Raw genomic sequence first — 22,536 nt, 5'->3', positions numbered from 1 at the left:
TAGGATGCCCCCAGTGAATTCAAGAAAAAGGAACTGTTCCTGCTGGAAAGGAGACTCCTCCCAAAAACACAAGACAGGAAGAACAGTGCCCTGGGAGTTATAGATGACCTTAATGACATCTAGAGACATGAGCAACACAGCGAAGGATTAGTGAAACCCACAGTGGCGATGGCAACATCTTCTGGGAAGAGTTGGAGCGGAGACACAGCGTTCGGGGGGAGGGGAGGAGAGCAAGAAATGAGAAGAAATGAAGAGTCATCCCAGAAGGCAGACAAATGATGAGACAATATGAAGGATGTTTAGGAGGGAGGCTGTGGGTGCCTCAGAGGCATAAATGCTTGCTGAGCAAGCACAAGGACCTGTGGGTATTAGACCCCTAATATCCACATGCAAATCAGGGCAGGGATGCATAACCTAGTGACCACAGCACTGGGGACCTGAAGCTCCCTGGCCAGCCAGGCGAGCCATGTCTGTGAGACGCAAGTTCAATGAGAAACTGTCTCAAAATAAAATCAAGGTGGGGAGCAGCTGAAGAAGACACCTGCTGTGGACCTACAGCCACACACGCATGTGTGACCCTCGCATCAAAAAACTAATTCATAGATTAGATAGAATTTCACAACAATGAAATAAAGAGGAAACATTTTAACACCAATGGTGTTTTTAGCATGAAAAGCTAAAACAGAACCCTATGTTCAAGTGTGTGGTACCAGCAGGTCCAGGATCTAATCCAAAGGCCTGACTGCAAGAAAAGGAGGCAGGGGAGCCCTTTGGGTATCTGAGCAATGAAATTAGTTTTTGGGTTTTTTTTAAGAAAAGAAATTCAAATTGCCTACAGAAATTCTAACAGCCATGTGAAATGATATTTGTTATACCAGAGGGAAAAGTAAGGCAGCAAAAATACTCTTTATTTCAGCACATGGTAGTTAAGTATGAAATTGAAACGCTATTATATGTTCAGAAACTTAAGAGTCTTGTTCTCATTAGGTTCTCCCCAAAGAATGTGCTAGGGAAATCGGTCCAGACAATCAGATTAATAAAAGGACAATGAAGGAGACCCTGGGAAGTCTGCAGGTGAGATGCCAGGACATGAGGGGGCCACAGCCTCATTGGTCACCAGACAGATCAGGCACAGGAAACCCCAGGAAGGACAGTCCAGGTCACATTTAGAAGCAGTGGCCAGCCCTCCCTCAGTCCCAAACCCAGTGACCACATCTCCCCAAGACCAGCTGGACCACTGAGATAAGAGTCTTCTATTAGAAAGAAAGAGGCTGAGGCCTGGTGCTGATAAACCCTGAGGTCACCACAGGGGGATTCCATGCTTCTGGGAGGACTGTGTGGTCTCTTGGATATGTGTTAACTCATGTTTCCACACTCAAAGCTGAGGTGATGATGAGTTAGCGGGAAAGCCCTCTTGCCTTTTGTGTATCTTTTGGTACTTCCCAAAATGTCCCACTATGAACACTATTCTCTTTATATACCCCAGAAGTTTCTAGAATTTCCTCTTATCCATATATATCTTCCTTATGTGTTTAAATATTTACATATCTAGAGGGAAGAGATCATCTCTTCCAAGGAGTTGATTTGTGTTATTTTAAAATTCTAGTGAAAGATACGACTAGGTCTGTTGGGTAAACACCTCCCTTCCCTAGGCCCGCCACTGCCCATCTGGACTCTGCTGGAGGCTCAGCCCTATGCAGTTCTTACCTTAAGGTTTTCTTATATACTGGTGTTCCCTGTAACTGGCTCTGCACAGGTGGTCCCTGGTTTTCTGCTTCAAAACAATTCTCCAGGAACTCTCTTGTCCATCTCAAACCTTACTACGTGTTTTACTAGTGGCCACCTCCTCTCGAGGCCTTCCTGAGGCCGCCCACCCACCACCAGTCATCCCACACCATCCAAAGATCACCTAGTCCCACCCCTTGTAGTAAGGGAAGTTTGTGGCCCCCAGGCCTTTGGGCATGTGCATTCCTCGATGCTCCTGCTCACTGGTTTGTTTTCTACCTGTGTCCTCTCTGTCCAGTTGGCAGTCTGCTCTGCTCTCCTTTCTTCTTCTCAGCCCATTCCCTCCACCTCTCTGCTGTCTTAGACTCAGCCAGAGAATGTTTTCAATCTTCTGCCTTAGCCAAGGGACAAGAGGGTTTCCCAGGGTTTCAAGCCTCACCTCTTCGGAGAGAAGCCGATATGCCTTTCCTCTGGTGTGAACCACCATTTCGTTCTTCAATTATTAGGCTGAGAGGTATTCTAATAGTCTAAGCAAGGGCCTCGCATACAGGTCCATTTCTTCAGCTTTGCTTCTCTCAGAATGTCATCGGTCTTTTCAACGTCTTCTAGGCTCACAGCTTGTGATGGCTAGTCCTGGTTGTTAACTTGACTTTGCCTGGAATGAACTACAATCTAGAATTGAGGAAGGCTCACCTGTGATCTAGATCTTGAGGCTGGGAGATGCAAGTTTCCAACCTGGATCTTGGCATGGAGATCTTGAGGCATAGTGGCTATGAATCCCAGGAGACTAAGGCAACTAGATCTCTGAGTTCAAGGGCAGCCTGGGACAAAACAAGTCCCAGATCCAGACGTGGTGATACACACCTTTAATCTGGGACACACTTTCTCCTGGAGGCCTACATAAGGACATTGGAAGATGGAAGATTCGCCTGCTTGCATTTACTTGCTAGCACATCTGTTGGATCTCCTAGTCTTGTGGGACTGAGCAACTACTAGATCCTTGGACTTGCCATTTACAGCTGACCATTGTTGGGGAGTTTAACTACAGTCTGTAAGTCATTATAACAAATTCCCTTACTATATAGAGACTATCCGTAAATTCTGTGACTCTAGAGAACCCTGACTAATACACAGCCTCCATGAACTAGAGAATTCTTCCACATTTGACTGCATGCCCTGAGTCTGCATGAAAGTGTCCCGTTTCCCTATCACATACAGAAGGGACCTTGCTCTACACTTGTTCATACATGGCCTTCTCCCCTCCCATCCAGGGTCCACTTTCCTCATGCACACAGGACTAGAGTCCCCACACATCCAAAGTTGCTCTCAGTGCTTCCCCCAAAGTAGCCAACCTCTGACACATTTTTCATGGAAACTCCCTTCCCATCTATAAATCTCTTGGCTGCCAAAGTCAGTCAGCATCCAAGATACCCCACTGCAACTTGATCACAAACTACTAGACCCATCCTGGCCTTCCTCAATGTTTCTGAGTGCCGTCTGCCTGACCCTGAAAGGTTAAGGGTAAGGGGTACATGCCACAAACGTTTGTTTGCTGTATGTGTGATGGATAATGCTGTCTACTTGACAGAGCTAGAATAACCTGGAATATAAGCTTACATAAACTTTGATTACATCAGTGGATGTGGGAAGACCCATTCTAACTGTGTCAGGATCTGCACTTTACAGGGAAAGGGAGCTGAGCCCACATCTACATCGCTGTCCTCTGTTCTTGGTTAGGGATACCACGTGATCACTCCAGCTCCCACCACCATCATTTCCTTGCCTGGGTGGATGTTAGGCAAAAGTGAGCACCTTCTGTCTTAGGTCACTTTTTTTTTGTTTGTTTTTCGAGACAGGGTTTCTCTGTATAGCCCTGGCTGTCCTGGAACTCACTCTGTAGACCAGACTGGCCTCGAACTCAGAAATCCTCCTGCCTCTGCCTCCCAAGTGCTGGGATTAAAGGCGTGCGCCACCACGCCCGGCCTTAGGTCACTTCTGTCAGGGTGTTTTGTTATCACAGCAACAGGAAAAGAAACTGTTTCAACATCAGAACTAGCTACACAGACTTTTATGAAGTCGGCCATGATTTTAATTATTACAACTGGCAGTTCTCGTGGATGCCACATCTTTGCCCGGATGTGCTGACTGCATGCAATTAATTGCCCAGTTTCAGAGAACAGCTTGTCTAAAGCAGGACAGGAGGGACAGAGCAAAGAAGGAAAACCCCAATTTGAAATGAAACAAAGCCAGACCAAAAAACCAGTTACCACTTAACTCTCCTGAATTGAAACAGTATCTTCCCAGCTCCTCTGGTGAGAAGCAGAAAGCCACGGTGGAAGTACACAAGACAACCCCCGCCCCACCCCTCCGCTTCTGCTTTCTGGCAGATTTCAAGCAGAGCAGGTGGGCAGGTGAATGAGGCTGCCCAGGTGTTATTGTGGGTCCCGTCTGTGAGGGAAAACTTAGAGTCTGAACACAGAGGAGTGACCAGAAAGCCGAACTCTCCACTCTGAGATGCGTCGCTGCAGGCTAGTGTGGTTTTGCACTAGGAAAAACTATTCTGGGTTTATTAATGAGCGTATCAGAAGAGGGTGACTACAAAGAAGAGGAATGCGCAGGGGAAAGGCTACTCCCACACAGAAAGCAAAGAACAACGTGGGGCAGGCCTGGCCAGGCTTAGGGCAACCTCCCTTAATTAAAAAGAAGCTCGTGGGCGGCAGTGTTTACCTGCACTGTATTGTCTGTCCTTCTGTAAGCATCCTGCCATCTGGGCGGTGGATCTGGCGTACCGCTTTCACTCTGTCACATGGGAGCTGTCATGACATTCCAGGAATGGATTGTCACCTTCAAGGTCATCATGGCACTCCAGAAGTTCCTCGAACTCTTAAGTGGGAAGATAGCCACATGGTAAGACATCTTGCAGAAGCAACACAAGCTATCTTTGAGTCTGAAACAGAGGGAAAGTTCAGTCACCCTCCCTTGGACGCATGTGCAGGGACTTCTGTTGCCCACGGTGTTATCCACAGAAGAATGACTTTGGTGAAGTGACTGCTCACTCCATGGTCAGTGACAGATTCGAGGAAGGATGGGTTCTGATCCTGGGTTCCCAGGCAATGAAGGGCAGTGTTGTGCTGCCCCACCCCAAGTCTCACACCTTGGGTCTGCAGCTTACCTGTGGGCCTCATTAGTCCTTGGCAGTTTCTCTTATTTTTTTTTAACGGGGGATCAATGCGGTAGTGTCCCATGACAGAACAGATGCCTCAAGCACATGACTGACAACTCCTTCAAGTCATGGTCTGCTGAGGGCTGACCCACATGGCTGCTCTAGGCATCACAAAATCAGGGCTCAACATAAATATTATGATTCAAAATACTTAGATTAGTCTTATGACCATGTAGAAGGAACATTTTCTCATGGTGGTGGTAGTGTGTGCACACGTGTGTGTGTGTGTGTGTGTGTGTGTGTGTGTGTGTGCAGTCACACAGGCATAAGTCCAACTGCCTACAGGTAGAGTTGAATTCCCCCTGTAACTAGAGTTACAGGTGGTTGTGATCCACCAAACAACTTAGGTCCTGGGAACTACAGTAGAGTCAGCTGCTTAACTGCCGAGACTTCTCCTCCAGCTCCATACGTGACGTTCACTGTCACTACAGTGAAATTTGAGAGCACAGGCACCTCATGCTGAGAATACTTCAGTTGCTCTGGTTCCCCTGACATTCAGAAAGGGGGCCTGCAGTCCATGGGAACACATGGGGTGGAACCACTCCAGACAGGCTCCATGGCCTTCTCTCTTCCTGGCCAGCAGCATTTCTCAAGTTACACTGTTGCGTAGTTGAAATATCAGTGTTATTGCCCAAAGTCAGTAGGAACTCTGCTGGTAATAAAGTAAGAGGTGAAAAAAATGAAACAAGCAAACAAAAAAAAAAAAATCAAACAATTGTTGAAGACCTGCACACTCAAGAGAAAGGTCCAGGGCAGATCTGAAAGTAGCAAGTCTGGGGCCAATGGTGGATCCCTGGAACTGCACGGCTCGGCTCTCTCTCAGAGCTCTCCACGTGTGGGGAAGAGCAGCACTAGCCATAGAAAATGACTGCGCAGGGCACAGCTAAGCCTCAGGGATGAGGAGCTAATTTAAATGCCTGCTGCATCTGGGAAGAGGCCAGACATACATATGTATGGTTACTTACGTTGGCCAGGCTTCCCAGAGCGCATCCTCCTGTCGCCCAGCTGGGGCCTCTGTCCCAGCTCAGCCCGTGCTTCTGCAGAACACCTTACAGCTCCATGCTGTACTCCAGAAGGACACACATGACATGGTGGTCACTTGCCTTTTCCTGAACTCTTGATTCTCAAGGACAGAGATGGAACCATCCCCATCCTCATTGTTTATGTAGCACTCTCCAGAGGCATTTGGAGATGGAGATGGGCGTGTACTTGCTATCCTAGCACTGGGGTCACAGCAGCAAGAGATAAGGAGTTCAAGGTCCTCTTTGGGTAGATAAAGATTTGGAAGCCTGCCTGGGTTCTGTGAAACCCTGTCTCAAAAATCCCAAAACAATATCAGAGGTGTCTGAGAGGAGCATGTGCTTGGAGCTTACTCTGAGGAACTGGAACACTGGGAGCACCACTAAACCCCAGTCTTTGTTCCTGCCTCACAGAAAATATCTGACACTTAAAATGGCCACTTCCCTACCGGACTATCAGTCCTCTTCAGTTTTCCTGCATTCTCTTAAATGACTCTTCCCCTCACACATAAATATTTTTAAAGCGCTTCCTGCACCTTTGAGCTATGGATATTGGTTCTCATTGAGTATCAAAAGAAACTGAGCTGAGTGTGGTGGCGCACACCTTTAATCCCAGCACTTGGGAGGCAGAGGCAGGCGGATTTCTGAGTTCAAGGCCAGCCTGGTCTACAGACTGAGTTCCAGGACAGCCAGGGCTACACAGAGAAACCCTGTCTCGAAAAACAAACAAACAAACAAACAAACAAACAAACAAACAACAACAACAGCAACAAAGGAAAGAAACTGACTATTCCGGATTGACTTGCACATCAGTCTATTATACCTGGAAGGTGTGGTACCGTATGCTTATTTGAAACTTAATAGTAATAGGGGCTTTTGCCTACTATTGCATGCCGCAAGTTTTTATGTCCTACTAAAGGCTGATAGACTAGATAAATGTTTCTACTCTAGAGTTAATCCAGTCAGTGCATTGGTTTCTACTGTGATATGATTCCAATAAAATGTGTTTGTATTTGTGTATGTGCGGTCACACACGCACACACACATAAACACACACCCATACATACACACACAAATACACACACATATACACACATACACACAAGTAACATACATACACACATACATACACATACACACATATACATACAAATAAAACATACAAAACACACATATACACATACACACACATACACAATACATATTCACACATACACACATATACATACATACATGCATACATACACACACACATAAACATACAAATACACACATACATAGATACAGAGTGTCTTAGCCACTAAGGACCGTTATGGTTGAAAATGTCTAATAGCAAGGAAGAAAGCTGGCCACACGTCATTTTCACCAATTTTAGAATTTCCATTACATTGCAACTCCAAAGGGAATTTACTGGACAGAATTGGGAATGAGGGAGTTTCTTTGTGTTTCTCTGGACTGGAGACTCTTCCTAGGTGAAGAGATATCCCTTTGTTTCTGGGAGGAACCACTCAAAGGCAGTGGGAAGCCACCCTCATGAAGGTCCTCCCTGCCCTTGACTCTCTGGAGCATGGGAGCCCTTGATACACAGAGGTCAGATGAGCCCTGTTCCTCCTCAGGGCAGGAGACATTCCCAGCACTGTGCCTGTGGAGGAGGGAGCTGGATCAGGTGGCTCGGATCACATACAAGCAAGCGGCTTGGCATTCCAGAGAACGAGGTGAGTGGACATGGTGAATCTTTAAGGGGAGGTGCACTGGGCTGGTGAGGAGAGGAGAGCCCACACAGGCTCCTCTGCAGACACTGGATCCACTGGAGCTGGAATCATGGGTGGTTGTGAATCACCCTGTGTGCATGCTGAGCACCAAACTGTTCCTCTAGAGGAATGGCAAGTGCTCTTAACCACAGAGCCATCTCTCCAGCAGCAACACAAAACAAAATGTGTGTGTGTATATAATGTTTGGCAAGAGAGGGAGGTAGAAAGGGAGAGGAGGGTGAGGGGTATGGAAGGACACGTGCTACAACATGCACATGAGAGCTGTTAGTTCTCACCTTCTATCTTGTTTGAAACAGGGTCTCTTGTTGACCATATTAACCAACCTGCATTTTCTGTGGCCTCTCCCATCTCTCCTATCCATCTTACCCTAGGACTTCTAAGATTACAGAGGAATGTTACCATGTCTGACTGTCCCGAGGACACTTGGGGATCTGAACTCAGAGTGCTTGCACAGACAGGGCCCTACCCACTGAGCCATCTCTCCAGCCCAACCTAACTCAGCCAGTAGCAGAGAGTCACTTACCCCCTGGAACTAACTGCCCACAGTTCTAGGAGCAGAGCAAGGACAGGTCATGTTTGGGTGATGGAAGATTCCAGAAAAATCTGTAACTGGGGCTCATCTCCAGCAACCAATGCTTTGCTCCATAGAACAAAGGGATGGAGGAAACTGGGGTGTGGCTCAGGGTAGGGTACTGGAAGACAACTATGAGTAAATCAATCACGTATCGATCCTTGCATAGCTCAGTCCACTCTCTCCTCGTTGGCACACGGCACGCGCACTTTGAGAAGATACATTAATTAATGTCTCATTTTGTTGGATTTCTAATCTCAGAACCTTTGAAATAAAGACTTGAGGATGACAAATGAACCTTTGCCATATTCTCCTTGATTCTGAACTATGCTTTTTAAATAAATGTATTAACCTTACATGTACAGAATGCAAGTACCCAGGAAGGGTGCAAGAGAAGTTTGGGAGATGGCTGCTGACCAAGCAAGCTGGCCAAGAGGATTTCAGAGCAGTGGGCCACTGAAGGCTTGCCTTCGGCTGGGAGCTTCCTGGGAACGGTTTTGGAATACAAAGCTGTGTCAGGCAGACTTGTGTCCCGCCTGGTTCTGATGCTCCCACAACAGTCTGTGGACACAGGTGTGCTACAAAGATAGGATCATAACTACACTCCCATGGGAGCGGCTGCTTCTGTTGTAGATGGTGTGCATGACGTGCCTGGGTTTAGAACATACCAGCTTGGTGCTTTCACACTGGCACAGAGACAGTGTGTGTACTCCCTGACCCAGTGGGGCTAAGGCTAGACAGACAGTGATGAGTGTGTCTCAGCAAGGCCGAGTGCCCACTCCGGGGGGCACAGGAAGCTCAGTCCCTTTCCTCTGGAACTCTTGGGGACCACCCTCTCCTTTTGGGCTGGTTACTCCCAACTCTTGCCAGGCTTTCTCTCAGCCCATGGAGGTTTACTGTGGTTTCACTCTCATTCCTGGCTCCTTCCAGGAAATCCACACAACAGTGACTTCTCTCCAGCTGCACTTCTGATGCCACTACACAGGAATGAGCTTGACAGACAGACAGACAGACAGACAGACAGACTGAGCCAGGAAGGCCCAGATGCGGCTAAAGCAGCCTCATGCTTATCTGCAGGCAGTCCATAGGGGCAAATAAATGCAGGAGGCAGCTGGCTCTCATTGTAGGGGAGAGGACACAGTGAATCTCATGGCCACCCTTCACCCGATCGCAGTCTTCACTCCTCCTTCCTCAAGTTCATCATCTTTCTGGGCTAAATGGTTAGTCTTCAGTAGACATCAGGCAGCTAAATCACCTCATTTATAAATTTCAGTGCTCCATAATGCCAAAAACTACTCTCTATTATTTGGAGGAGAAAAGGATAAATAAAACTTAAAAAAAAATGTTCTGCTAGCCTCAAAGTAGCTCAGACTGCAAGACACAGCATACATAGTATAGCATATATTTGTCACTGAATTTGAAAGAATTTTGGGTGGGAAGAATTTTGGTTAAGGTCTGGTGAGATGGCACAGTGGACAAAGATGTTTACCCACAAGCCCAGTGACCCAAGCTCATGAGTCCTAAAATCCACAGGACAAGGAGAGAACAACTTCCCAAAAGATGTCAGCTTTGCCCCACATGAATGCTGTGGTGGCTCATGAGTGTGTGTGCGCGTGTGTGCCTTTACCCTTGCATGTAATGTACACACACACAAATGAATGAATGAATAAATATTTTTAAAAAAGAAACATGGCCATAGGTCTGATGTCTTGCAAAGCTAATGAACAGGGGTAAGTCAGTCTAAAACACTGTTTCAAATATTGGTTAAATAGCCATTAAACCAGTCGGAGGGGCAAGTGGAGCCTTTAGTACTCTCTACTTCTTCTTCCCAAGAGCCAACCAAGGCAGAGGGTAATGTCTCTGCTATTTGCACAGTAACTAATTTCCAGCAAAAGATTTTGCTGTAATCAAGGCTTGTGCAAGAAAAATAACGTGGCCCTGTGGCTCATCCCCTTGGTGACTTCCCTCTCTGACTTCCTGGCGGCTAATATTTTCCTGCTGACTTAGTGCCGTGTGGAGGGCGCTCTTTAGAATCCAAAATATTACAGAGTTTTAAAATGAAATACTGTCACCTGATCTTGGCACCATGCCAAGTTCTTAATATTAGTATAACATCAGAGATGTCATTTTTTTTAACATGACATAGACCCAGGATTCTATTAAAAACCTGGTTCTGAAGGCATCTGGAGTAAACGTGGTAGGCTTTGTCCATAGGAGGGGACATACCCTGATGATGACAGGGAACAGTAGAGGTTTACATTAAAGCCCAAGGAATCCAGGTAAAAATATTCCTAAGGTGGCGGGACTCCAGAGCAGTTTCTGTGACACAGAGGAATAGGGGAACCAAGCTGCAGAAAGTGGCACAGTGCCATACGCACCCATGTTAAATAGGCAGAAGAGTCTCTCAAAGGGCTGACTGAATCACGCTCTGCCCTGGTGGTGAGATGCTTCCTTCAGAGAATGTGATGGCAACTTCTGATCTGATCATTTTACAGAACAATGCCAGCGTCCCCCTAACCTACCCCACAGTGGCTCTTCCTCCTCCTGATGAACATCTTGGACCCTTAACCTCATGGGCATTCACTTAAATGGTTCCCTTTCTGTCTCAACTGATCCGAGCCCAAATAGCCTGTCATTATCAGTGGGTAAACTGTGTGTGAGAGAGCATGTCTCTTCTACCCCAGGGGTGCAGAGGTAGTGAAGTCTAGGATTGGAGTTCACACACCTGACTGGCTGAATTCCTGCTCCATTAGAAATCAAGAAAGTCTTATGGAGAGATAGTGACTGTAGAGATTCTGGCATCTCTGATGGGAATATCTCCAAAATTCCAGAAAATCTAGGACCATCGAGATGGCTCAGTGGGTAAAGGTACTTGCCACCATGCCTGAAGAGTTGAATGTTCAAGCCCACATAGTGTAAGGAGAGAAATGACTTCTTCAAGTTGCCCTTTAGTATCCACACACACAATAAATACAGATAAATGGGTGGGTGGACAGACAGACAGATGGACGGACAGATGGATAGATAGATAGATGGATGGATGGATGGATGGATGGATGGATAGATAGATAGATAGATAGATAGATAGATAGATAGATAGATAGATGTAAAAGACCAGCTTTGAGCTCTAATGGACAGCACACAAACACATCCACTGTTCACAGGCTACATCTCAGGGCCTGATCCTGTTTAGGTCCTCGCTCCTTGTAAATTAAGCAACATATATGACAAGGGGGTTACTCTAAATAGAGCAACGATTGACTGGAGAACTAGAGGATCATTCAAGATTATGACATTATCATGTCAACAGGAAATGACCAATTAACATATAGAGGATTGTTTAGGAAGTTGAATGTCTGGTGTTGCAGCTGAAAACTTGCCAGGCAATAGGGATTTCCCCTTTATTCATCATGGTAACATGTTTGTGTGTGTGTGTGTGCGCGTGCGCGCACACACACACACACACACACACACACACACACACACACACACACAAAGTAGCACACTCCTGCAATTCCAGCACTAGGATGACTGAGACGGGCATTGCCAAGGTCAGCAGGAGCCAGACCCTGTCTCAAAACAACAGGGACAAGAAGCAGTGTATAGGTGTATTGAGCCACATGTTAGTGATAAAAACTAGAATCTGCCTCCGTTTTCTCAGATTAGCACATGAACTATCACCCCTTGGGGCTCCTAACAATTAGTACCTCAGCTACTGCCCCTCCTGTCTCATACAGCCCCTCCTCCTTTTGGTCATTGGTGGGAATCTTCTCAGGGTGAATATGGCCTGTGTCCCTGTGTCCCCCTTTACTGTCCATTAGGATACTATCCATCTACGTGGGCCACAGAAGAGGCCCCTCCTTTCATGAGTGCACAAGGTAAATGGCTACACACAGCCCACTTGGGACAGACAGAAGCAAGAGGATCCTGGTGGCAGCAGCCAGGAGAAGACTAGTCAAGCAATTGTGTTCTATCCTGTCTTGGCCAACAGACTGACTGCTACAAGGGTGGCGCTTGGGAGAGCATCCTCATGACAGCAGCCCTGGAGTAGAGCTCCACACAGAAGCTGAGCCATGCCATGTTCCCAGCATCTGTGCCATCCTGCAGCACAAGGTACCATTAAGGGAAACCAAGTGACGTGAATTAGAGATCTCTCCAGGTAATGTCTGCAGCCATCTCTTCATCTATAATTACATCTATAATTACAGCAAAATAAAATAAAAGGGAGCCCTGGAATGTTGATCTTAATTGGCCTTTCGCTGGCTCCCTTAGCACTGCCGACTGGAGGAGCTACAATATGGGCCAAAGCTCGGGGTGACTCAGGCTTCCTTGTGCCTCTTCTTGTCTGTCTCCATATCTGCATGAGCCTAACATACCTTTTAAGATAGATTTAAAAGAAATAGATTACCTTGGAGGAGGAATCTCCAGATTTCAACTTGCAAACCATGTGCTTCCAGGTACTTTTCAATTTCGAACTGCCCCTCTAAGGAACACAGACCTGGGCGCCAATGCTCCGAGCCTCCACTGCCCTGTGGACAGCAGCTGGAGATCCTCCTCTGCGGGTTTGTTTGGATCGTGATAGGAAATCTGGGTACTTTTCCCTCCCGAGAGACTGAAGGGCAGTGTAGAGAGTGGTGGTGTCGGGCAGTGGAAAATCCCAGCTCCCAACCCATCCTGAGTGACTTCCCATATCGGCTCCCCACGAGCCATTTGTTTACAGTGGTCGGTCACAAGGACTGTGAGATTTATGCCTGAGCCTGGCTCAGGGGTGGAGCTTTCCCCTCTGAGATATGCAAATCTGCCTTCGAAACAATGGAGCCGAATTAAAATATCTTCCATGGCACACGAAGTCACTGCTTTTTTGACATGTTAGCAAAGCCATTGTTACCTCCCATTGTGCCACCCCTCCAGTGACTGTCACATCTGCTCCTTAAAATGAAGTTCACTTCTTAAAAGACATTGCAAAACAATATTTTATAATTATCCAACGCTGACTTCAAATGAACTGCATTTTAATTCCCCCCTCCCCCAAGGAATTCAAGGCCTTTGCTATTAAGGCATTGAAAAGAAAAGGAACTAAGTTTGGCCTTTGAAGTCCTTTGAAATTTAATTGACCGTCAGGCCACGGAGCGTCTTGGCACATGACCATTTAATAATAGGAAAATCAGCCTTGCATCAGGAAGAAAGGTGCAATTCATCAACGCTGCACGCCATTTCCATGGCGGTCCACCGAGATTTCTGGAGAAAAGTGCAGAACACACACTTTTAAGTAATTTATGGGCTTTTGAGTAGTGTTAAAGCAACCGAATCCTGGCAGTAAGAAAAATGTTTGTGGACGAGGATGCTTAATTCTTTTAAAAACTTGAGCCATGACTACACCTCACCTGCTACCCAATTAATAGAGTCACAGGGAAGAGTTTTCTCTTTCTTTCTTATTTTATATCAGGGATATCGATGAATAAAAACATCATAATGTGTTTAATTCAAACAACACTACTACTTTGCTTTTTTTAAGATTTAGGTATTTAATGTATATGAGCATACTGTTACTGACACACGAGAAGAGGGCATCGGATCCCATTACAGATGGTTGTGAGCTGCCATGTGGTTGCTGGGAATTGAACTCAGGACCTCTGGAAGAGCAGTCAGTGCTTTTTACCACTGAGCCATCTCTCCAGCACAACAAAACCAGTTTTCTGACAAATCTCACATGTGACTCAATTAAACATACTGATGAATTTTCATGCTCTCACATGGGCCCTGAGCATGCTTATCCTAAAGAAATACAGTCACCATTTTTTTTCAAAGTTTGATCCAAAAACAGCTCAGGCCCTGTGGCCTTAAGGTTTGTGGGAGGAGGACTCTGAACTGAGTCCTTCCCCCTCCTCCTCTTCCTCCACCTTCCCTCTTCTTCCCCTCCTCCTCTTCCTCCTCCTAATCCCCCTCCCTTCCTCTGCATCCCCCTCCTTCTCTCTTCCACCTCCCTCTTCTCCTCCTCCCCTCCTACTCTTCCTCCTCCCCATCCTCCTTTTCTCTCCCTTCTCTCCCTTCCCTTCCTCCTCCCCATCCTCTCCCTCCTCCCATCCCTCCTCCCCTTTCTCCTCCTCTTCCTTTGAGTTCCCCTGAAGATGAAAGAGTAGTGGGGACTCTGTAGCTCATGTTGACCTTCTCTCTGGTGACCTCTGAAGCTGTGAGCAGTCACTCAGGTCTGAACAAGGGTTTCTACTTGTGTGATACTGAAACATCACGGAGAATTACAGTGCTAATCTTCAAACACATCAGGACCATTTCCTAACACCAAACTTCACAGAGCAGCACATAGTAGGGTAGCCTCCTTCATTCTCCGCCAAATGTCATATGTGTTATATGCGTATAGGTGTGCACACATATGGGATCAAGATCACTGTGCTATGCATGTGTGACCCCAGAGTTCAGGACTGGGTTAGGGACCCAGCAACTGCTGGTGCCTGTCAGTCAAGTATGTGTTTTTCTCACTGTAGTCTCAAGTGACATTTTGCCTACAGTGAAGAAATGCATTTGCAAAGTTACATCTGCAATGAAGACGAGAATAAGAAGACACACCCCTGCATATGTTAGGGACCAGGCAACCAAAAGTGGCATGGTTTCCAACGCAGCCCTTCAGTGCATTCATATAAGACCTGTTATTAGATAGAGTGTCTCCCATATGACATGAGCTTGAAAGAATGGACCAGTCCTAATCTTCTAAGCCACATCCTTTATTCAGCTGAATCCACTTACTTCAAATGGTCCACAAGAGATAAAACTTTCCCTGCAGGAAACCACTTACTCTAGTGATGCTTTAGTGGGATCTCTTGGTAGGTGCTTAGTGCTATCTATTTCCCATGTCCTGCTTCCTGCTGGAATTTGTGCCAATCAAAATTCGTCCGCGATGTGTACATGTCGCAGAGCCACAGGGATATTCCTAATGATGTTTTTGCTGAGCTTCAAAAATAATAAATGCTTCAAGGGAGTCTCTTGGGAAGTAAGGCTGTCTGGCATATCCCTAGTAAGGACTGAGAGAGGCACACACCACTGATTTAAAAGCAAACATCAGCCTTTTAATAATAGTTGTTAATTAACTAATAGTTAACAAGATTTGAAAGGGTGCCATATACTCTTTTAAACTTTTCACCAGCGATTTCCACATTAAAAAAAATCGATAGACCTTTTTTATTTTGACAAAAAATTATATACTCCGGCTTGACCTCATGACATTTGTTTTGGCTTTTTTTCCTTTATAACCTGAATGTTTTGTTGCTAAATCCCACTTATGGCTCAGTACCTCATTGTGAATAAAAATAAACATTTGTGTTTTTTAAGGGGGCATATCATCCAAAGTACTGGATAGAGTCTGCAACTGTGTTTGGAAGGCACAGAGACAAGCACTGAGCAACCACTCTGTGACTACAGAGGTTTGTGCTATAGGTAGCTGGTATCTTTGAATGTGCCCCTTGTGGGCTGATATTCTCACTGTCATAAGGACACTGTGAAGAGAAGACCCAGCAGATGAGTGTGTTACACTGCACACTCAAAGTGACCAAAGCTGTGAATGAGAAAGAGCAGAAGACACAAAGGGGACAGACAAGGGTGACCTGTGAACAAAGCCTTGAAAGAAACAGGAGGCAGAACGTACTTGGAGTCAGAGCTGGGGTCCTGTGGTGAAGCGTGTCTGGAGTGGGGAGAAACTGGGTTCAAGGAAATGGCAGAAGCAGTAGAGGGGCAGAGAGTTGGGAAAGAGACAAAAGAAGACATTGAGACTACCTGCCCGTGGAGGCACTGAAGGGCTTTTCCCAGGGGATCTCACGGGGTCAGGAGAAAGTAGCCTGGGCTAACTGGACTGAAAGCACTGTCATGCCTGTAGTGGGACAGACCATGCTCCCTGCAAACATTTCAAGGACTAGTCTCTGGAACCCATGTCTGAGACATGCTTTGCAGAAGTTGTCAAGTTCAGATGAGGTCATTAGGAAGGGACTCACTCACAGGTGGCTAATTTGCTACAAAGAGAAGGTGAGTAGGATCTCACCACAGGATTTGGGGACAGTCTGGGTCTGTACCCGTGTGCTGGCCATGGACTGCTGCTATCTTAGTGAATTTTCTATTTTGGTGAAGAGACACCATGGGCAAGGGATCTTATAAAAGATGAAGTTTAATGGGTTTCATGGTTCCAGAAGGTTAGTGTCTAGAATCATCTGGTGTGGGGCATGGCAGCAGACAGGCAGACACGGTGCTGGAGCAGTAGCTGAGAGCTCACGTCCAGATCTATAGACAACGAGAGAGAGAGAGAGAGAGAGAGAGAGAGAGAGAGAGAGAGAGAGAGAGAGAGAGAGCGCTAACTGGGAATGGAGCCTACTCCCAAGGGACTCACCTTCTCCATCAAGGCCATACCTTCTCATCCTTCCCAAACAGTTCCACTAACTGGGAACCAAACATTCAAATACATGAATGTATTGAGCCATTATAAGCCAAACTACCACCACCACCATAGGATGAAGTGAGGAAAGGTGGTCTCCTACAGCCTTCCATAGGAATACAGGTCTAGAGACACCTCAACTTTTGAGTTGTAGCTCCTTGAATGGGGGAGAATAAGGTGGGTGGAGCCTGTGAGGGAGTAAAATGAGGGAAGGATAAGGAACCATATATCTTAAACTGATACTTGTTTCAAAGTGTTTATTCAACCACAATGCAGGACACATGGTTTGACAATGCTAGTGCATGCTGAGATGTGAGCTTATCCTAGTGCATGCTGGGATGTCAGCTCATCCTAGTGCATGCTGGGCTCTTATTTCATCCTGGTCATCTCCTCAGCTTCTCTTATACCTTTCCTTGATCTCTTCTTCAATCTCTTCTCTACTCATACTGTGTGTATGACTTCTCCCATATCAGAACTCAAATATCCAGAGATAAGGCTCTGCCACCATACAGGGACTTTGTAGACCGTGGCTGCCTTGAAATTCATGAGGAAGGAATATCAAGATGAGACTGTGGTGTCGGCAGCACAGCAATTTCGCAGCTAGGGCCTCCTATCTCCTCATCTGTAGCAGTTTTCACTTAAGCATGATGTATTTGCATGTGAGATATGTCCCCATCAGCAATTCTAACAAGTCAGGTCATCTGCTTTACAGGACTCTTTAAATAATAACATATAGGGAAAAGATTGACCATGTCAAAGGTACCATGAAGGAAACAAATGCTTTTATGTCTGAGTAATTTGGCCAAGGCAGAGTCAGTGAACACCTGCTGGGAAGATGAGTCGAAGGAAGAGTGAGTGTGGAGGGGAGGACCTTGAGGGATGAGTGTGAGGGAAGAGTGTGAGGAAGGAGTGTGAGGATGAATGTGAGGGAGGATGAATGTGAAGGAGGAGTGTGAGGATGAGTGTGAGAATGAGTGTGAGGAGGAGGGTAAGGATGAGTGTGAGAATGAGTATTAGGATGAGTGTGAGGAAAGTGTGAGGAGGAGGGTAAGGAGGAGTGTGAGAATGAGTGTGAAGATGAATGTGAGGATGAGGGTGAGGAAGGAGTGTGAGGATGAATGTGAAGGAGGAGTGTGAGAATGAGTGTGAAGTGAGTGTGAGATGAGTGTGGGGGAGTATGAGTGTGAAGGATGAGTGTGAGAGAGGAGTGTGAGGAATGGATGTGAGAAGAAGTGTGAAGGATGAATGTGAGAAATGAGTCTGGGGAATGAGTGTGAGGAGGAGTGTAAAAGAGGATTGTGAGGATTAGTGTCAGATGTGAGAATGAGTGAGGAATGAATGTGAGGTAGAATGTGAAAGGTAAGTGTGAGGATGAGTGTGGGGATGAATGTGAGGTGTGAGTGTGAGGAGTGTGAGAATGAGTGAGGAGGAGTATGAGAAGGAGGGTGAAGAATAAGTGTGGGGAGTAGGGTGAGGCATGAGAGTGAGTGATGGGGATGAGGGGATGAGGGGAAGGTACAGAAGTGAGCAGGTCTTCCAGTCTCTAGGATTCAAGCTGAGGTGAGGATCCTTCCCTTGTTCTGCACTCATCCCAGGCTCAGACACCCCCTCCCCCACTGACTCCTGTCTCCTCCTTTGGATCTTCCCAGTCAGGAAGCCCCTGAGATTCCTACCCTTGCCTTCCTGGTGCTCCTGCTACCCCGGCTCCCCAGAGAAGGCATGAAAGGATCTTCCTCTTGCACTTACTTTCATGAATACTTTCTACTTTTACCAAAGTGGCCATGGAAATCCCTGGTGGATTCCCCAGGTTTGGCACCGGGAACTCTTGCTTTGTACCTCCCTCCCTGTGTCTGCACTGGAAGAGGACAGTGGACTACTCCAGTCCCTGATTCCCTGGTGTGACAGCCACTGTGCCATGGGAAACCAGACCTCCTGGTTTCCTTCCCAGCTCAAAAAGGACACAGCTCTCTCTAGATGTGTTGTGCTGTGTCTTCTCTCTTTGGTTAGCTCTGCCTTCCAGCTCTGAGGTCCTTCCAGTGCCTCCTCATTAGCTGTAGGCTGCACACCACACTGATCCCTGCAAGTCTTGCAGGGTTTACAGCGCCTATATCACCTCTCTCGTGAAGATGGTTGGCCTCTGCATCATAAGCTCTGCTCTGTGGATTCAATTCAAGTCAGATTGAGAGCATTTGGTTTTCCTCTGTTTAAAAGACAACAACAGCAACAAAACCAAAAAAATGCACACAGATAGGGCTTAGGGATTATGAACACATTGATATGATTCTGTACTGAAACTTTTGTAGCTAGTGCAGAAAGAAATCTGTGGTGGTATAATAAGAACCATCATTGTGCAAGGAATGCCTGAGGCTCGCACTGGTGTGTGAGTGCAAAGGCAATAGGAAGTTTTGACACGGGTGATATTATCTTCAGGGAACACTGCAATTCACCCCAGATGGATCCAGTGAGACCGTTTTTATGAATTGTCCTTGTTTTCATTGTAGAGGTTTATTTTTGGCACATAATTAAATGTTGTTTTATATGTACACATGTGAACACACAGACACCTTCCTTTGTCTTTGCTCCCTAAAGGCACAGGGTCCCAATCACACTCAGAGCTTACATTGTAACGGGGTTGTCAGTAACTGGTGGACAGTGGTTAGGACAGTGTGCATAAGTGACATACATGCAAAACTATGTCATTTCATAGAAGCACCTGAGCGCCCCTGTGCTTGGGTAGCTGAAGGATCTGGAGGGGCCTTGAGCTTTTCCCTGTCAATCCTAAGACCTGGCTTCTCCAGGCCTCTCAGCAGCATCCATAGACCTTGGAGAACAAGCCCACCACCTCCTGTCTCCACCAGATACTTTCTCAAGGGGAAGGCTCTCAGACTCCCTGAATGCCCCTCTCACAGTACCTGCTGACAGATGATGGATGGAGGGTCTTAGATGTGGCTCTGGCTACTTTTTGCAAGTCCTGTGGTTTCCCTGTTTGCAGGGCAGACAGCTCTGCCCCTTGACTTTGAAGCCTTCACAAACCTTAAGGCATTGGTTGGTTCAAGTCAACACTGCATAGCTACATACAGTTTTTTACTTACCCCACATGTTCTGCAAGAAAAGGAGTCTTGGCATAAATGTCTTCTGCTGCTCATTCAGTCCTGAGGCCAGAGGGTCTATTGTATATGGAAGCTTGCTTTTCTCCTGGAAGGTCCCATGGACACCAGGTTTACCGACTGGAACATCTCTATCCCTTCCTGTCCACTTGGCATTCCCCAGGAATTCCCCTCTGCACGCACAGAGGCCCACGCATTGCCTTGGCCTGCTCCTACCAGATTCCCAGGAGCTTGTGGAAAAGCAAGTCGACACAGGAATGGAGATACCACCTTCCGCGAAGGTGCTCGGGCTGGTTATTTTCTACACGGAAATTCCTGACCAATATTCACTCTGACCAGAATTAAAAGCACTTTCCCACCCCCACAGAAAAGTGTGTGTGCGTGACCACTGGCACACAGCATGAGAGGTGAGATCTCCCATTAGATGAGTGTAGAGCAAGAGCTGTGGAGAGAGGGAGAGAGAGAGAGAGAGAGAGAGAGAGAGAGAGAGAGAGAGAGAGAGAGAGAGCGCACTCACCAGTCTGGAAACAGGAACACCGGAGTGTTTGTGTGCATACTTGTCTGTGTAGGACGATGACAATGACCACAGGTGTCTTCTCTTAAGTGCCCTTGACTTTCCTTTTGTGAGGCAGGGTCTCTCATTGGTCTGAAGCTTATTAATCAGTCTGGTCTGGGTAACTAGGGGGCCACAGGCACCCTCCATGTCTGTTTCCCTGGTGCCTGGGTTACTTCTGCTCAGTACGATGCCTGACTGTGTTTAATTGTGGGTCCTTGGGACTGAACTCGGGACCTCATTCTTGCAAGGTAAGCAGTTTGGCATCTGAGCCATCATTCCCCAGGAGCATGCTTCATGGCATAAGAAATCACAGTAGACTGATCTAAACCCAATGCATTGACTAACAGGCCAGTACTAAGCCACCCTCCCAGAAGCCCCTAGGTGTTCTCCTATGTAGCCACAAGCTCCCCTCCCCTTTCTGGTTAACCAGTACCCTTACCGTGTGGTAGGCACTCTCGTGCGTTCTTATTTACTGCCCCGTATATTTAAAGTATGACCTTCATCATGCTTATTCTTAATAGCCCAACTGTATAAAGCATGGACCACTCACCAAGACTAGGTCAGGCTAAGTTGCGATTGCACACGGCAGTAACCCAGTCTTCTCTATGCAAGAGACTTGCCAGATGCAAAGTTCTGATTGGATTCAGGGCCTATTAAGTGTGCTCTTTGATAGTTTCACACATGCATACAGGGTGTTCTGGTTACCCTCACCCCAACCCTCTCTTCTCTCTTTACCTATAATGTTTCCCACATTCATGCTTTTATTTATTTATTTGGCGTTGCTTTGTGACCTCTTCAGCTACATTCTGCACACCTGTGTGATCTACTGTTTGTGACTGTGCACATGTAACTGAAGACAGTGACTAGCCCCTTCAACAGTAGCTACCGTCATCTGGAGGTTCATCGGGGATTGGAAAGTTCTTTCTAATCAATTTACTAGCTAGGACCTTTGGAGGACGACTTCTCTCTTTGCCAAACATTCTGTCTCTTTACATGGCAAGCTGAGGTAGAAAGTGTCATCTATTTTTCCTTTTTTCGTCATCCAGAATGGTAGACTCACTTCTCACGGGTGCCGCTCAAACCACTCTTGCTATAGTAAAAGGTCCTGCCAAGCCACCAAGGTCAAGAGGCACATCTGCGAGGCTGGACAGATGGTTCAGCGATTTAAAGCACTGACTGCTCTTCCAAAGGTCCTGAGTTCAATTCCCAGCAACCACATGGTGGCTCATAACCATCTGTAATGGGATCCGATGCCCTCTTCTGGTGTGTCTGAAGAAAGCTACAGTGTACTCACATATACATGAAATAAATCAAATAATTTTAGAAAGAGGTACATCTGCCACTCAGAGGAGGGTTTACAGAGAACAGCCCCAGAAGTGGCACCTGGGGTGCTTTCTCTGTATACATGAGTGTGACACTTCCAGGGACCTACCCAGGCAGCTGTGTTGAATGGCGTTATATTGGCTCAAAGCTGGCCTGATCACTAAAGGAAAAGGGTCACTCTGGCCCTGCTTATAGTAAGGACACACTGCACGGGCCTCCCCTGGAACATTCATGTGAGCATTCTCCATCTGTGCACTGGGGTATCTAGAGGTGGTGAGATTCTGGGTACCTCTGTGGGATGCAGCCATTGCTGTGCTGTCAGCCAGTGAAGTCATCCTCCTCCGACATGAAGGACATCTTTAGAATGCCGGAATCTTACTGAACATCTTCAAGATGTACAGAGCTGAGAATGTTTCAGACTGGCCAGTTGGTTGGTGACTTCCTCCTGACTCCATGGGGGAGGGAGGGAGGAGAGGATGTTACTATACTCCCAGTGACCTGTGTGGCTGCTCCTATAGTGTCTGCTTCCCAGCCAGTCTCCCGAGGACAGAAACTGAAGACCCACATTACCTTCTGCATGCCCAGTCTATGGCTCTGTGCATGGTACATAGTTGGTGGCACACAGCCCAGCTTCCACCTCTGGCTCAGCGAATGAAAGGATGTAGAAAAAGCAAGCCACTCTCAGCTCTTCCTACCTGGCTGGCTTTGGGCTTCTTGAGTTCTGAGCTACCCCAATGCCACGTGTGACATGTGGCTTCCAGAGAACACTAAGAATGTGACCTGTAGAAGCTACCTGTATGGCAAGAATC

General features: G+C 46.8%; 1 long non-coding RNA gene across 1 annotated transcript in view; it reads right to left on the bottom strand.

The window, feature by feature from the left end:
* Window positions 1-22,536, bottom strand: part of 9530052E02Rik (RIKEN cDNA 9530052E02 gene) — a 46,692-nt gene that overhangs the window by 5,280 nt on the left and 18,876 nt on the right. The window contains exon 2 of the long non-coding RNA NR_046017.1: window positions 4,453-4,608. This is a non-coding gene — a long non-coding RNA (RIKEN cDNA 9530052E02 gene). The remainder of the gene's footprint in view (window positions 1-4,452; window positions 4,609-22,536) is intronic.

Source organism: Mus musculus, chromosome 8, assembly GCF_000001635.26.
Source record: "Mus musculus strain C57BL/6J chromosome 8, GRCm38.p6 C57BL/6J".
NCBI classification, from domain to species: Eukaryota; Metazoa; Chordata; class Mammalia; order Rodentia; family Muridae; genus Mus; species Mus musculus.
This window is presented reverse-complemented; position numbering and strand designations above follow the sequence as displayed.